Genomic DNA, 17,526 nt, shown 5'->3' with positions numbered 1-17,526 from the left:
GGCAAGAGAGGCTGGCACAGGTGGCAAACTTTAAGCAAAACAACACACAAGGGCGTGGAGACCTGGGGAAAAGCAGCACTGAGAAATCGACCTTCTGAAACTGATGAGGATGGGCAACAGAGGCTACCTCAGGTGGCAATCGTTAAGCAAAAGAAACACACAAGGGCGTGGAGACCTGGGGAAAAAGCAACCCTGAAATATCAACCCTCTGAAATTGAGGAAGATGGGCAACAGAGGCTAGCTCAGGTGGCAATCGTTAAGAAAAAAATAACCCAAAGGCGTGTACACCTGGGGAAAAAGCAGCACTGAGAAATCTACCCTCTGAAACTGACGAGGATGGGCAACAGAGGCACCTCAGGTGGCAATCGTTAAGCAAAAGAAACACACAAGGGCGTGGAGACCTGGGGAACAAGCAACACGGAGAAATCCACCCTCTGAAACTGACGAACATGGGCAAAAGAAGCTAGCTCAGGTTGCAACCTTTAAGCAGAAAAAAAAAAGAAAAAGCAAGGGCGTGGAGAGCTGGCGAAAAAGCAACACTGAGAAATCTACCCTCTGAAACCGAAGAAGATGGGCAACAGAGGCTAGCTCAGGTGGCAATCTTTAAGCAAAAAAAATAAAATAAAAAAATACAATGGCGAGGAGACCCGGTCAAAAAGCAACCCTGAAAAAGGTACCCTCTGAAACTGAGGAAGCAGGGCAACAGTGCCTAGCTCAGGTGACAATCTTTAAGCAAAAGAAACACACAAGGGCCTGGGGAGCTGGCGAAAAGGCAACACTGAGAAATCCACCCTCTGAAACGGACGAAGATGGGCAACAGAGGCTAGCTCAGGTGGCAATCTTTAAGCAAAAGAAACACACAAGGGCGTGGAGACATTGGGAAAGAGCAACGCTGAGAAACCTACCTTCTAAAACTGACGAAGATTGGCTACATAGGATAGCTCAGGTGGCAGTTTGTAAGCAAAAACAAAACACAAGGGCGTGCAGTCCTGGGAAACAGCAACACTGATTAATCTTCCCTCTGAAACTGACAAAGATCTGCAACACACCTAAGGAAAGGTGCCAATCTTGCAAAGAAAACACACACACACACACAGACACTGAGGGAAGTGGAGACCTGGGGAAAAATCAACACTGATAAATCCACCATCTGAAACTGGCGAAGATGGGCAACAGAGGCTAGCTGAGGTGGCAATTGCTAAGCAAAAGACACACACAATGGCCTGGAGACCGGGGAAAAAAGCAACACTGAGTAATCCACCCTCTGAAACTGAGGAAGTTGGGCAACAGAGGCTACCTCAGGTGGCAATCGTTAAGCAAAAGAAACACACAAGGGCGTGGAGACCTGGGGAAAAAGCAACACTGTGGAATCCACCCTCTGAAACTGACGAAGATGGGCAACACATGTAAGGAAAGGTGCCAATCTTGCAAAGAAAACACACACACACAGACACTGAGGGACGTGGAGACCTGGGGAAAAAGCAGCACTGAGAAATATACCCTCTGAAACTGACCAAGATGGGCAAGGGTGGCTGGCTTCAGGTGGCAATCTTGAAGCGAAAACAAAACACAAGGTCGTGCAGACCGGGGGAAAAAGGGACACTGAGAAATCGACCCTCTGATACGGACGAATATGGACAACAGAGGCTAGCTCAGGTGGCAATCTCTAAGCAAAAACAAAACACAAGGGCATGGAGAACTTGGGCTATAGCAACACTGAGAAATCGACCCAGTGAAACAGAGGAAGATGGGCAAGAGAGGCTAGCTCAGGTGACAACCATTAAGCGAAAAAAAAAAAAAACCCAAAAACACAAGGACGTGGAGACCTGTGGAAAAAGGAACCCTGAAATATCTACCCTCTGAAACTGAGGAAGATGGGCACGAGAGGCTAGCTCAGGTTCAATATCTGAGCAAAAAGAACACACAAGGGTTGGAGACATTGGGAAAGAGCAACGCTGAGAAATCTACCCTCTGAAACTGACGAAGATGGGCTACATAGGCTAGCTCAGGTGGCAGTGTGTAAGCAAAAACAAAACACAAGGGCGTGCAGTCCTGGGAAACAGCAACACTGATTAATCTTCCCTCTGAAACTGACAAAGATCTGCAACACACCTAAGGAAAGGTGCCAATCTTGCAAAGAAAACACACACACACACAGACACTGAGGGAAGTGGAGACCTGGGGAAAAATCAACACTGATAAATCCACCATCTGAAACTGGCGAAGATGGGAAACAGAGGCTAGCTGAGGTGGCAATTGCTAAGCAAAAGACACACACAATGGCCTGGAGACCTGGGAAAAAAGCAACACTGAGTAATCCACCCTCTGAAACTGAGGAAGTTGGGCAACAGAGGCTACCTCAGGTGGCAATCGTTAAGCAAAAGAAACACACAAGGGCGTGGAGACCTGGGGAAAAAGCAACACTGTGGAATCCACCCTCTGAAACTGACGAAGATGGGCAACACATGTAAGGAAAGGTGCCAATCTTGCAAAGAAAACACACACACACAGACACTGAGGGACGTGGAGACCTGGGGAAAAAGCAGCACTGAGAAATATACCCTCTGAAACTGACCAAGATGGGCAAGGGTGGCTGGCTTCAGGTGGCAATCTTGAAGCGAAAACAAAACACAAGGTCGTGCAGACCGGGGGAAAAAGGGACACTGAGAAATCGACCCTCTGATACGGACGAATATGGACAACAGAGGCTAGCTCAGGTGGCAATCTCTAAGCAAAAACAAAACACAAGGGCATGGAGAACTTGGGCTATAGCAACACTGAGAAATCGACCCAGTGAAACAGAGGAAGATGGGCAAGAGAGGCTAGCTCAGGTGACAACCATTAAGCGAAAAAAAAAAAAAACCCAAAAACACAAGGACGTGGAGACCTGTGGAAAAAGGAACCCTGAAATATCTACCCTCTGAAACTGAGGAAGATGGGCACGAGAGGCTAGCTCAGGTTCAATATCTGAGCAAAAAGAACACACAAGGGTTGGAGACATTGGGAAAGAGCAACGCTGAGAAATCTACCCTCTGAAACTGACGAAGATGGGCTACATAGGCTAGCTCAGGTGGCAGTGTGTAAGCAAAAACAAAACACAAGGGCGTGCAGTCCTGGGAAACAGCAACACTGATTAATCTTCCCTCTGAAACTGACAAAGATCTGCAACACACCTAAGGAAAGGTGCCAATCTTGCAAAGAAAACACACACACACACAGACACTGAGGGAAGTGGAGACCTGGGGAAAAATCAACACTGATAAATCCACCATCTGAAACTGGCGAAGATGGGAAACAGAGGCTAGCTGAGGTGGCAATTGCTAAGCAAAAGACACACACAATGGCCTGGAGACCTGGGAAAAAAGCAACACTGAGTAATCCACCCTCTGAAACTGAGGAAGTTGGGCAACAGAAGCTACCTCAGGTGGCAATCGTTAAGCCAAAGAAACACATAAGGGTGTGGAGACCTGGGGAAAAAGCAACACGGAGAAATCCACCCTCTGAAACTGACGAATATGGCCAAGAGAGGCTAGCTCAGGTTCAATATTTGAGCAAAAAATACCACAGAAGGGCGTGGAGACCCTGGGAAAGAGCAACACTGAGAAATCTACCCTCTGAAACTGACGAATATGGGCAACAGAGGCTAGCTCAGGTTCAATCTTTGATCAAAAAGAACACACAAGGGCGTGGAGAACTTGGGAAAGAGCAACACGGAGAAATCTTCCGTCTGAAACTGACAAAGATCGGCAACACACGTAAGGAAAGGTGCCTATCTTGCAAAGAAAACACACACACACAGACACTGAGGGACGTGGAGACCTGGGAAAAAAGCAACACTGAGAAATCCACCCTCTGAAACTGACCAAGATGGGCCAGGGTGGCTGGCTTCAGGTGGCAATCTGAAGCGAAAACAAAACATAAGGGCGTGCAGACCTGGGAAAAAAGGGACACTGAGAAATCGACCCACTGAAAGAGAGGAAGGTGGGCAAGAGAGGCTAGGTCAGGTGACAACCATTAAGCGAAAAAAAAAAAAACCCAAAAACACAAGGACGTGGAGACCTGTGGAAAAAGCAACCCTGAAATATCTACCCTCTGAAACTGAGGATGATGAGCAAGAGAGGCTAGCTCAGGCGACAATCGTAAAGCAAAACAACAACAACAACAACAACAAAATATACGCAAGGGACTGGGGATCTTGGCAAATGGCAACCCTGAAAAATCTACCAACAGAAACTGACAAAGATGGGCAACACACGTTAGCTCAGGTGCCAATCTTGCAAAGAAAACACACACAGACTCACACACACACACACGCACACTGAGGTACATGTAGACCTGGGGAAAAAGGAACACAGAAATCTACCCTCTGAAACTGACGAACATGGGCAAGAGAGGGTAGCTCAGGTGGCAACCTTTGAGCAAAAAAAAACAGAGACACAAGGGCCTGGAGATCTGGCGAAACAGCAACAATGAGAAATCTCCCAGCTGAAACTAAGGAAGCAGGGTAAAAGAGGCTAGCTCAGGCGACAATCCTAAAGCAAAAAAAAAAAAAAAAAAAACAATCGCAAGGGAGTGGAGACCTTGGGAAATGGCAACCCTGAAAAATCTACCAGCAGAAACTGTCAAAGATTGGTAACACACGTTAGCTCAGGTGCCAATCTTGCAAAGAAACCATACACAGACACACTCACACAAACACTGAGGGTTGTGGAGACCTGGGGAAAAAGCAACACGGAGAAATCCACCCTCTGAAACTGAGGAAGATGGGCAAAAGAAGCTAGCTCAGGTGGCATTCTTTAAGCAAAAAATAAAAATAAATCAAAAACAAAAACAGAAGGGTGTGGAAACGTGGGGAAAAAGTAAGACTTCGAAATCTACCCTATGAAACTGAGGAAGATGGGCAACAGAGGGTAGCTCAGGTGGCAATCATTAAGCAAAAAATAAATAAATAAAAATAACACAAGGACGTGAAGACCTGATGGAAAAGCAACACTGAAAAATCTACCCTCTGAAATTGAGAAAGAAGGACAAGAGAGGCTAGGGCAGGTGCCAATCTTTAAGAGAAAACGCACACACACACTCACACACACACACTAAGGGAAGTGGAGACCTGGGGAAAAAGCAACACTGAGATATCTACCCTCTTAAACTGACGACGATGTGCAACAGGGGCTATCTCATTTGCCAATCTTTAAGCAAAAAAAAAAAAAAAAACCCAGAATGGAGTGGAGACCTGAGGGAAATCAACACTGAAAAATCCAAATACATAGGAAGACCAATAGACAGAGCAGGCACTTTCACCTCGAGAGGAGGAGGTACGCATGGATGACCATTAAGCCCATTTAAAGATGTGACCTGTTCCCTGGAAAAGCAAGTGAGAAAATTAGAGGGAGACATTGTGGGGACACATGGGTGAGACTGCCTTCTTCCAAATACAGGAACAGGATCAAACTGCTAGTGAGGTCGCGGAGATGCCAAGTCAGTCACTCACGCCTCACTGGTGGTGAAGGGAAACGGTATGGCCTCTGTGAAAAAGGGCGTGGCGGGTTCCAAAACTGACACGCCGCGGAAACAACCACCGAAAGTGGCAACCTACATAAGCCCTTGGTGTATCTTGCCTCCTAAGAGCGTCTGTATGTAGCTGGAGCCTTGGGTCGTTAAGGCTTCCACAGTGATCTGTGGTGGGTGGGTGGGGGGGGGGCCTTGGGCCTTGGGGGTCTCCGCTGGACCTCCAGGAAGTCAGCTTTTGTGGAGTCCCGTGAGTCCTTCCAGGGAGGGAGGCATCCAACCCGAGGGTGGTCTGGAGGACACCATTCCCGCCACTCCCGGGGGCTGGGGCAGGGAGCGGGGTGGGGGCTGCGGCCACGTTCCTGTTCATTCACACAGAATCCGGGGCATGAATGTTCTTAGCAGCTCTGTTCCACACAGCCCCACACTGGAAACCACACAGACGTCCTGCGAGTCCCATCCCTTGCTCATGTCGCCGGGGCTCCGGAGGAGGGCCACTCTGTAAAAGCGGCCGCCAGATGGCGCCCAACGACCGGCGCGGAGGGGTCAGCGGGAGGGAACCGGGTCACCAGCCAGCGAGAGTGCACAGCCTGAGCCCACCGCCGGGTCAGGTCTCTCTCTGTCTCCCTCTGTCTCTGTCTCTCTGTCTCTGTCTCTGTCTCCCTCTGTCTCTCTCTCTCTCTCTGAGCCCTCTTGGGGCGGCCGGGAGATCACCACGTGAGGCCCCAGGGTGTCCACCTCGGAGCTCCCAGGCAGCACAGGGCAACCCTGGGCGCAGAAGGAGGTGTTGGAAAATCGGCGGGGAGGGGGGTGGGGTGGGTGGGCTTGCCAGGAAGGGGACAGACTCCCCACGTGACTCCTGGGCCGGGCCGGGCGCGGGGCTGCCGGCTGGCTGACGCGGACAGAGGTGGAAAAGTCCCCGGAGATGCCACGGGGCAGGCCGGGGCTGCCGGCCCCCGCTTCCCGGAGCGGCCCGAGCACTTCCCGGGCTCCCGGGAGGACTTAGAAAATCACGGCGGGGTGGGGGGTGGGGGTCGCTGTCAAACCGAAACCATGCACGTCATCAGAGAAGGACCGTGACGACGGAGGAATTGTCCGCAGTCTGTCAGGAATTGTGTGCAGCCTGTCACTTCCGGCCCAGAGGGTCTTTCTAAGGCAGACGGACAGACAGAGCCCACAAGTCGTAGAGGAAAGGACCGAGCCGCTTGGCCGCGGAAAAGTTTACAACACAAAACGGGTCTCCCTCCGCACGGGGCCACAGCAAAGCCCAAAGACGACACGGGGGGGAGCATGGGTGCAGATGCACGTGTGGTGATAAGAATATGGATTTCAGCAGGGCTTCCCGTCCTCATCAACAAGCAGAAGCACCCAAATGGTGGGGGTTGGGGGGCAGAGACCTCACAGCCATTCCCTCCACAAATCGAGTTCCCCGGGACATCCTCACAGCGCTGTGCTGTGAGTGTGTGTGGGTGTTTAAAATGTGGTGAATGTGGACGTGGAACTGCTCCGTGAAACCAAAATAACAACAGTCGTAGATCTTCTTTGGTCATCTAGAAAATTTTTTTTTTTTTTTTTTTTTTAGCGGTACACGTATTTCCCTTCCAAAAAAGAAGAACGGGAAAGGAGATGTTAAAGGCAAGCAGAGAGAGGAAAACTGTTGCAAAACAAAAGCTTAGCTCTCGTCCTAGGGACGCCTCCTCCATTGGAGGCCTAGGAAATCATTCTGACAAAATGGAGGATCTCTGTCTTTGGTGTCGATTCCCTCAAAGGTCAAGAGAAACCTTTTCCAATGTCTTTATCAGGAGGAGACTAGAAGTTAGAGAAAAGTATCCTTTCGAGAGCGAGAAAAGCAAATTCTGATTTTGCATCAGCTTCCCTCCGATCTTGAATCTTATTGACTTGATTCCATTCTGTCGACGAACATAATCCAGAACCAATCTATCCTTGAAAATCGGGGTGAGTTTATTCTGAGCTAAAATGTGAGGACTGTGGCCCGGGGCCTTTCTTCCCGAAGGAAGAAAGGGCACCCGAGAAGTGGTGTGTACAGAGTGCTTCTAGACCCCCAGAGAGGACTTTTCACATAGGATCAAAAGGTCCCTTGGACGATAGTCGCGAGACTGCTCTGTCGGCACAGCGATCAACAGACACTGCTGGGTGGCAGGTCTGTTATCTGGGCCTGGGTGGTCACAGGTGAGCTGGACGCTCAAAGGTTAGCGCAGCCATCCGTTCCTAGCCTAAGGAAGGATGCTTCTCCTTCAGGAAATGCGAAAGTGGGGTGATGTTGCACCTTTATCTTAAGGCCACTTGTTTTTGTGATAGGAAATGTTTAAAGTGGATCTACGATGTGTGCTCAGTGGCCACGTCAGGACCTTTTGGAAAAGCAAAGTCAGGCTGAATTAGGTTTATGCCAAATGGCTTCCTCATAAACTCCAATATATACTCCTGCTTGCCATTTCTATTTGTCAAAAACTACTCGTTGTCTTGTGTCTGTTCTTCTCTCACATTTGGGCAAATACTGATTTCGTACTGTTCCTTTAAGTTGGCCAAAGAAACACTTTGTAGAGCTTTGTTTGCCGTTTAAAAAATGATTTTTGAGATTAGAACCTAGAAAATTGTTTTTACGAAATGATTGTACCGCTTTCCATACCCAGTGCAAGTAAATGGATATTTCAGTTTTTCCACATCTTTGTGAATAATTTGTATGGGCAGTTGTACACACATTAACAATTTAATCACAGTGTAGTCTTATCTCTTTTTATTAGTAGTTCATGTTCTTTTAACAACACAATCATGTTAACTGTGTCTGACGTACTTAACAATCTGTGTATCCTCTTTATTAAAGCATTTTTAAAATTTTTCTGCCTGACGCTTTCTTTGTTTGCTTATTATTTGAGGAACTCTTTTCATTCTGAGTATAAATTCCTTATCAGAAATAAGATTTGCAAATCTTGTTTTCTATATTGTGAGTTGTCTTTTCATTCTCTCCTTTCCATTTTTTTCACCTTGATGTGTCGTCATAACTCTTTTTAACTTTAGATTAGCTTCCAACATTTTATCCTTTGCACTTTGATTGTACTGAAAAGTTTCTCATTTCATTTCACTAAGTCCCGTTAGTGTGGAAATTTTCACCAGTGTCGCTGCCCCGAGACATCTTCAGTCAGTGCTCATTTATGTTAGTTACATTGCCGACATGCAGTGGCTCTGGTTGCAAGTGTACTGTCTCCCACAGGGTGGCAGTGTTGTCCCATCTGTGCGCAGCTGCCTCCTAATCACATCCAAGATCACCTCCATCATCATTGCCTTTTGGTTTTTGTTTGGCTACACTTTTATCCATCTTAGACAACTCCCTCTTTCGATTATTCATTTTTGGAGGGAGACAAGGAGGCAACACAACAACTACACACTTTGCTGTGTGCGTGTGACCTGGACAACAGACACACACCAAGCAATAAGCTTTGAAAGAAGTGGAGTGATTGGCCAATGATAGTGTTGCACGTTTATTATTCAACATTAGTAACTTACAGACTGAACGGGCAGCAGTGAATTTTGTACTTCATGTAGTTATAGTTAATAAAACTGTGGTAATCGAAAGTTAAATCTGACATTTTGCAAGTGCCTTTGCCTGATTGCCATTTACAAATCTAGAAGAGGCAGATGAGAGGCCAACCTTCAATTTTCGCAGATAGACAAGGTGAGGGTAATAACTGGGTCCAGAGCCCACTGAGGCTGGTATTTTGTTTTGCTCCTTCCTAGAAGCTAGGAATAGGAGCCTGAACAGCCACATTTTAGGAGTGATGTGAACCGAAAGTAACTCAATCCTTCTAAGGTCTGCATCTCAACTTGGAGCTCCCTTGTTGGCCCACAATAATCTTAGTCTGTAAAATTGGATTAAGCAGATTACAAATTAACGGCCCTCCTTCCAGAACCAGAAGAAGATATTTTACTCCTCAAACTATTTCGAAGATAATTTCATGAAAAATTATGTATGCAGGTTATAATCAAAGATAACTAGGCAAATGAGAGGACTTGACCCCGTAAAGAAGAGCAGGAGAAACGAACAGTAATAGATCCAGATAAGCAAAGACTATGGACGTTGGGATTCCCAGGCATTAGCTGAGGAGTCCAAGACCTGGTTAGAAACCTGTTGCCAAAACTGAATATTTGTCCTCCAAATTTCTTATGTTGAGCCTTAATCCCAACAGTGAAAATATTTAGAGGTGGGGCCTTTGATAAGTAATTAGGTTTAAATGAGGTCATGACGGGGAAGCTCTCATGATGGAATTAGTGCCCTTACATGAAGAGAAAGGGACAACGGCACTCTTTCTCTCTGCCATATGAGGACATGGCTAGAGGTGGCTATCTACAAATCAGGAGGTGGGCCCTCACCAGACACTGAATCTGGCAGCACCTTGATCTTAGACTTCTGTCTTCCAGAACAGTGAGAAAGAAATGTGTTGCTTAAACCAGCAGTCTATGGCGTTTTGTTATAAGAGCCTGAATGGACTAAGGTGCTATTTGCTATTTTTCAGGACTGACTATAGGCAATTACATTGGCTTTACCTACCTGGCCTCATGGGGGAAGCTGGTCTCCCTATACCAGTCTTGGCCTGCAGTCTCTGAGGGGAGGTGCAGTCCAGGACTCAGGCTCCACTGGCCAGGCATGCTCTTCCCATATTTACGTTCCCAGCCCTGACATCAGCGTTTCCAGGTCTGTTTCTCGGAGTGCTCAGATGGAGGTCTTTCTTAGACCCCTCTGCTGAGGGCTCCCTATGGAGGGAAGGGGGGGAAGTCTTGGAAACACTTTTCCCCACTCTGACTCAGTACTCGGCCCTTTTCCACACATAGGCCGTCCACCTAAGTCTCTCTCAGACTCCAGGGTCTATAAAAAAATCTGAGACTTTTATTTGGGTCTCTGTGAAGAGTGAGACCACCCCACTTCTGTGATGAGCCACATGAGACTCAGCCAGTGTATCATTCTATGGGGGAAATGAAATAGGAGGAGTTGATATTTTCTCTGGCTTTAGCTTCTTGAATATATCATCACAGTAAGTAATTAAAGGCTTAATTCTTTTATTGTTGGTTTGCTGTTTCAATTGGATACTCTGACACCTGGTAGTCCAGCGCTCTCTCTCCCAGCCCTGTTGATCTCCTGACACTAGCTTTATATAATTATGCTTATGATATTCATGGTAATAAAAAACATGTTTGAACATTTTGGCAGAAATGTGAAACATCTTTCAAAACGACGAAGCAAATTTTAAAAATTCAAACAAAACTTCTAAAATGGAAATGGAATTAATATTAAGAACTAAATGGATGCGCTTAAAACTACACCACTTAAAAAGAGCTAAAGAAAAATTAGTAAACAAGATAAATGCTAGAAAAGAAGTTAAGAATAAAGACCAAAGAGGCAAAATTGTGAAGAAAGGAGAGAGACTATGAGAACACAGTAAAAAATGAAAAAAACCTATTAATGAAAATCACAGAAATTAAAGAGAGAAATGAGAAAAAACAATATTCAGATTGAAAATTACTAGGAACTTTAAAACTGATGACTGACTATGCTTCAGGTTCTACAGCCTCAACAGATTGCAGGCCTGTCAAAAAGAAGAATTTCACATTTACACTGATGGCAACACAGTTGAAATGTAGAAAGAATTAGAAATACAAGGAGGAAACATGCAAGCAGTCAGGAGGGGTAAACAGTAGAAGAAAGAAAGGAAAGAGAGAGAGAAGAAAAGAAAGAGAAAAAGAAAAGAAAGAGAGATTTCATTGAAGAAGTAAAAGTTAAATTAACATCTAATTTCTCAAAAGCAAAAAAAGATGCTGGGTCACCATGGAAAGATAGCTTACATATGCTAAAAGTATATAACGACAAATCCAAGAATTGCATACAATGCAACAATATCTTTTGGGAAAAAAGAGGAAATAAAAGCATTTATAGAAAAGCAGAGGCTGAGATTTATCATGAACATACCAAACTAAAGCATAACAGTGAAGGATAATTTTTAGGAAAAAGGACAATCCCAGGTAAATGGATGGAGAATCAGAAACAAATTAAGACTAACAAAATTAATAAATATGTGGGTAGATCCAAGTCAATAAAGAATACATATAAAAATGATAATATGTAGTAGGCTTTAAGTACGTAAATAGAAAAATAAATGAGATTGCATATATAAAATTTAAGTACATAACAATAATAACTTAGAATTCTGAATTCAGGAAGAGGTAGATGGGGTCCCTGCACTCTCTGAAAAGAACAGATAAGTACCAATTAACATTAGACTTTGTTAAAGAAAGCTAGTCACTAGAAAAATAGGTGTAACTTCAAAACTAATACTGGACAAATTAGAAAAATTAAATCAATTCAAAAGGAGAACAGAAAGACTAAAGTTAACACATAGAAAAGGTGTAACACAAAAAGCTTAAAATAGATCAGTAATTACATCAACTGAAAATGGACTAAACGCTTTTATTAAAATAAAATGTAGACAGTTGTAAGAAAAATATGTTTTCATAATAAATATACCTAGATATTAACATTACAGAAAGTTAAAAGTATGGGACAGGATAGAGTATGTAAACTCTACCCAAAAATAAACAGATACACGTTATTAATATCAAAGTAGATTAAACGGCAAAAACTATTATTAAAATAAAAGGAAGACTTGGGAAATACAGAAGGTTCAATTAAAACAAAAACATAACCACTCAAAATTTTATATAATTTTGGGCAGGCCCAGTGGCGCAGTGGTTAAGTTCATATGTTCCACTTCTGTGGCCCAGGGTTAACCGGTTCGGATCCTGGGTGCGGACATGGCACTGCTTGGCAAGCCAAGCTGTGGTAGGCGTTCTGCATATCAAGTGGAGGAGAATGGACACAGATGTTAGCTCAGGGCCAGTCTTCCTCAGCAAAAAGAGGAGGATTGATAGTAGGTGTTAGCTCAGGGCTAATATTCCTGAAAAAAAGGATAATTTTATATACCTAATAACTGATAGAACCACAGGAAAATGGACAAAGCAACAATAATAGGAGATACAATAAACAGTAGTTCCACTTATGGAGTGGAATTAGACAAGTGGATTTTATCATTTATATCAATATTTAGAGGGTGAAGATTATTGAAGACACCCTTAGAAAAGAACTAAGTAGCAGAATTTTATCTAGGTTATCAAGTCTGATAAAAATGCAGTAAGCAGAATGTGAGAGTTTTCAAATAGAGGTGGACAAATATGCCAGTGTAACAGAACAGAGTATGAAAATACGCCACATGCAACTGTCTGTTAAAAACAGGGTGAAAACATAAACTGATGTTTCATGCACAATAGAATATGAGGTTTAATTACATTTTGAAAATTAACGAATTAGAAATTAATTTTAAAATCAATAAATTTATTATTAATAAATAAATTTATTTATTAATAAATTAATAAACAAAATTGACCAAATTAAAATTAATTTTATTTTTGCTTATATTTTTATTTTTTCTACTAGGATCTTATTCAGATTATACTATTATGTATTAGACATATTACTATTTTGTATATTACTATCTTGCATCTTTATTATATCTCATATATTATGTTTTTATTATAAAATGAGAAATATTGTCCAAATAAAATACCCCTACCTACAGTTTGCTTGAATCAAAGCTAGATAGTTTTACAATTATAATGTTCAAATTTAATTTAACAAAAGGAATCTTAGAGTTTCTTGGTATGCTTAAAAACCAAAATGAGAGGACCTAGGGAAACTATACTTACCTTCCTTCATTTTTATTTTTCCTGAAATCCATACTTGCTCGAATTGCTTCCATCCAAAAAAAAAAGAATTACTCTTAATTTGCTGTCCTAACCCCCAGAAAAGCTAGCAAACATAAGAGATTAAAAGCCTGCTCTTAAATGGCCCATGCACAAATTCATCCACTTCAGAAAGCAACATAAAATAACAAGAAAGAAAGGTGCACAGTCTTTTGGTGGAAAGAGACTCACTTTATAAGCTATGGGTGCATCTTGTTGAGAGGTGAGACTTCCTCAGGGAGTGAGACATTGGTGGCAGCCATTATTGTGACCTAGTACAGGCATGCTGACATCGACACTGGCAGATGCCATTGGAATTCTTTCCATGGCCCTTTAGCACAGGGATTGGCCCCACTCACTAGAGCACCAATTTAATCCAGCTTAGCTGGGACAGGCAGCCCAGCCTAGGGACTGGCCCCATCCAACAATAAGCCCTCAGACAACTTGTGAGACTGCATAAATGGGATGTCTGAACCTCTACAGCCAGGCAAGTGGGTCTGCCTCTGGGGGGCAGGGCATTTGTGAGGAGTGGGCTACATTGGTGGAGTGTGTGGAGCCTCTGCACTGGGGTAATTGGGTCCACTTCAGGGTGCCAGAGTGTTCATGGAGCAGGAATGTGTTGAAGGGGTGTGTGGTCCTACAGGGAGGGGGCCTTGTCAGCTGCAGCAGACCTGTGCTTCTCAAACAGTAACATAGGGCATCAGTCCACCTTTCAAAGCCTGAAAAAACTGGGTGTTCCCATGCCTTGGGATGGACTTGCTTAGCTGCAACACTGAGATGGCTGACAACAGCAATGCAGGCCAAAAGTCCATACCAATTTTAAGCTGCTGAGTGTGGCAAACAGCCATGATGGGGGCGTATTCACTTAACAGAAACACTGCAACAGGAATGTGATATTAGACCTTGCATCCAACTGTGCTGGGGCTCCCCATCCTGGAAAAGTGACTGAAAGGTGCATAGCAGCCACACAGAGATAAGCATTACAAACAGCCAGCCAGGGGGACAGCCTAGTCTTCACAGGTTCCTGCAGCAAGATCAACTCTGCCACAACAGACACATGTTGCCAACACAAGGGACACTCCTGGAACATTTGGAACTGGTGACAGAAAAGAAGGATGCTTTCGGGCCTCATAAGGCATCTCTTACTTAAAGGCACCTCTCCAAGATCGAGAGACATAGCTGACCTACCTAGTACATAGATATAAGCACAGAGAAAGAGGCAAAATGAGGAGACAAAGGAATACATTCCGACTGAGGGAACAGGACAAAGCCATAGAAGAACTAAATGAAACAGACATGAACAATCTACCTGACAAAGAGTACAAACTAAGAGTCATAAGGATGCTCACTGATCTCAGAAGAAGAATGGATGAACTCAGTGAGAACTTCAACAAAGAATTGGAAAGTATAAAAAATAATCAAACAGAAGTGGAGAATGCAATATTGGAAACGAAAAATTCATTACATCGATTCAAGAGCAGAGTAGATGATACAGAAGAGATGATAAAACAGAGTAGAAGAAATCATCCAAGCTGAACAGATAAAAGAAAAAAGAATGAAAAAGAATAAGAGCAGTCTCATGGACCTTTGGGACAACATCAAGTGTGCTAACATCTGTGTTATAAGTGTCCCAGAATGAGAAGAGAGAGAGAAAGGGGCAGATATTCTATTCGAAGAAATAATAGCTGAAAACTTTCCTAAACTAAGGAAGGAAACAGACGTCCAAGTACAAGAGAAAGGTAATAAGTTACATACAAAGAAACCCAAGAAGGCTATCAGCTGACTTCTCAGCAGAGGCCTTACAGGCTAGAAGAGAGTGGCACAATATATTTAAAGTGCTGACAGGAAAACACTTACAGCCAAGAATATTTGACCTGACAAGGTTATTATTCAGAATGGAAGGAGAGATAAAGAGTTTCACAGACAAGCAAACTCTATAGGAGTTTATGACAAAGAAAGCAGTCTTACAAGAAATGTTAAAGGGACTCATCTAAGTGGAAAAAAAGAGCGCCAGAAATATGAGTAAAAAATAATTTTAAAAAACAATAAAATCACTGGTAAAGGAAAATGTACAGAAAAGGTAGAAGATCAATCAACTATGAAGGTAATAGGAAGGTCAAAAGACAAAAGTACTAAAAGTATATACTTCCATGATAAGAGGGTAACAGATACACACACAAAAAGAGGTTAGATATGATATAAAAAACAGGAGATGTGGGAGGAAGGGAGTAAAAGATTAGTGCTTTTAGCAAGAGGTTGAACTAAAGAGACTATCAAATTAATGTAGATTGTTATGTATGTAAGTTACTATATATGAACCACATGACAATCTCAAACCAGAAAGCTATAATAAATGCACAAAACATTAAGAGAAAGGAGCCCAAACATAATACTAAAGAAAGCCATCAAATCACCAAGGAAGATAGCAAGAGAAGAAGAAAAGAACAGGGGAGCACTACTAAAACACCCAGAAAAAAACTAACAAAATGGCAATAAGTACATTCTCATCAATAGCTACTTTAAGTGTCAATGGATGAATGCTCCCATAAAAAGGCATAAGGTAGGTAATTGGATTAAAAAAAAGACCCATATATACCCTGCATACAAGAGACACACTTCAGACTTAAAGACTCTCACAAACTTAAAGTGAAGGGATAGAAAAAATACTCCATGCAAATGGCAATGAAAAGAAAACTGGGGTGGCAATACTTAGACAAAATATACTTGAAAACACAAACTGTAACAAGAGAAAGAAAAGGACACTACACTATGATAAAGGGAACAATCCAACAAGAGCATGTAATGCTCGTAAGTATCTATGCACCCAAATATAGGAGCACCTAAGCATATAAAGCAATTATTAACAGACATAAAAGGAGAAATAGACAGGAGAACAACAATGGTAGGGGGCATTAACACTCCACTTACACCAATGGATAGATCATCCAAATAGATCAATAAGGAAACATGGGCCTTAAATGACACATTAGACCACATGGACTTAGTATATATATACAGAACATTCCATCCAAAACCACAAAACACACAATCTTTTCAAATGCGCATGGAACATTCTCCAAGATAGATCGTGAGTTAGACCAAAATATGTCTCAATAAATTTAAGAAGATTGAAATAATACCAAGCATCTTTTCTCATCAGAACAGTATGAAACTAGAAATCAACTTTAGGAAACAAAACAGAAAAGCCACAACTATGTGGAGAGTAAACAAAATGCTACTCAACAATCATTGTGTAAATGAAGACGTCAGAAGAGAAATTAAAAAATACCTGAAGAAAATTGCAAATAAAAATACGACATAACAAAATTTATGGGATACAGTAAAACTGGTTCTGAGTAGGAAGTTTATAGCAATACAGGCCTATCTCAATAAACAAGAAAACTCTCAAATAAACAATGCAGCAAGAAACTGGAAAAAGAAGAACAAACAAAGCCCAAAATCATTAGAAGAAAGAAAATAATAAAAATCAGAGCAGAAATAGAGAATAAAAAAATACAAAAAAAATCAATGACACTAAAACCTGTTTCTTTGAAAAGAAACAAAATTCACAATCATTTATCTTGACTCATCAAGAAAAAAGAGAGAATTCTCAAATAAGTAAAATCAGAAATGAAAGAGGAGAAATTACAACAAACATCTCAGAAACACAAAAGATTATTAGAGAATACTATGTGAAGCTATCTGCCAACAAATTGGATAACCTAGAAGAAATAGATAAATTCCTGAAATCATACAACCTTCGAAAACTGAATTAATACAAGAGATTTTGAACAGACCAGTCACCAGTAAGGAGATCGAAATAATAACCAAAAGCAGTATTTTGAGTTCTCACCATGCAGACAATATGCTGATTGCTCACGATGGACTGTGCTGTGTGATAATCAGGCAGGCGCTATGCTGAATGCTCACCTGAGAGTCACTCTGCTGAATATTCCCCAAGCATGGTGCTGAGTGTTCTCCAGGCAGGAAATGTGCAAGGTGCTTAACAGGCATTGCGTAGATTTCTCAACATGCAGGCACTTTGTTGAGTACTATTAAGGCATCGTGTTGAATGTCCACAAGGCACTGTGCTAAGTACTCAGCAGGCAATGTGCTGAGTGCTCACCTGGCAGACACTGTGCTGATGATCACCAAACAGGCACTCTAATGAGAGGCCAACAGGCATTGTTCTGGCTCCTCAACTGGCAGGGACAG

The sequence above is a fragment of the Equus asinus genome, unplaced genomic scaffold (genome assembly GCF_041296235.1).
Source record: "Equus asinus isolate D_3611 breed Donkey unplaced genomic scaffold, EquAss-T2T_v2 contig_194, whole genome shotgun sequence".
Taxonomy (NCBI): Eukaryota; Metazoa; Chordata; class Mammalia; order Perissodactyla; family Equidae; genus Equus; species Equus asinus.
Note: the sequence above shows the minus strand (reverse complement) of the source record.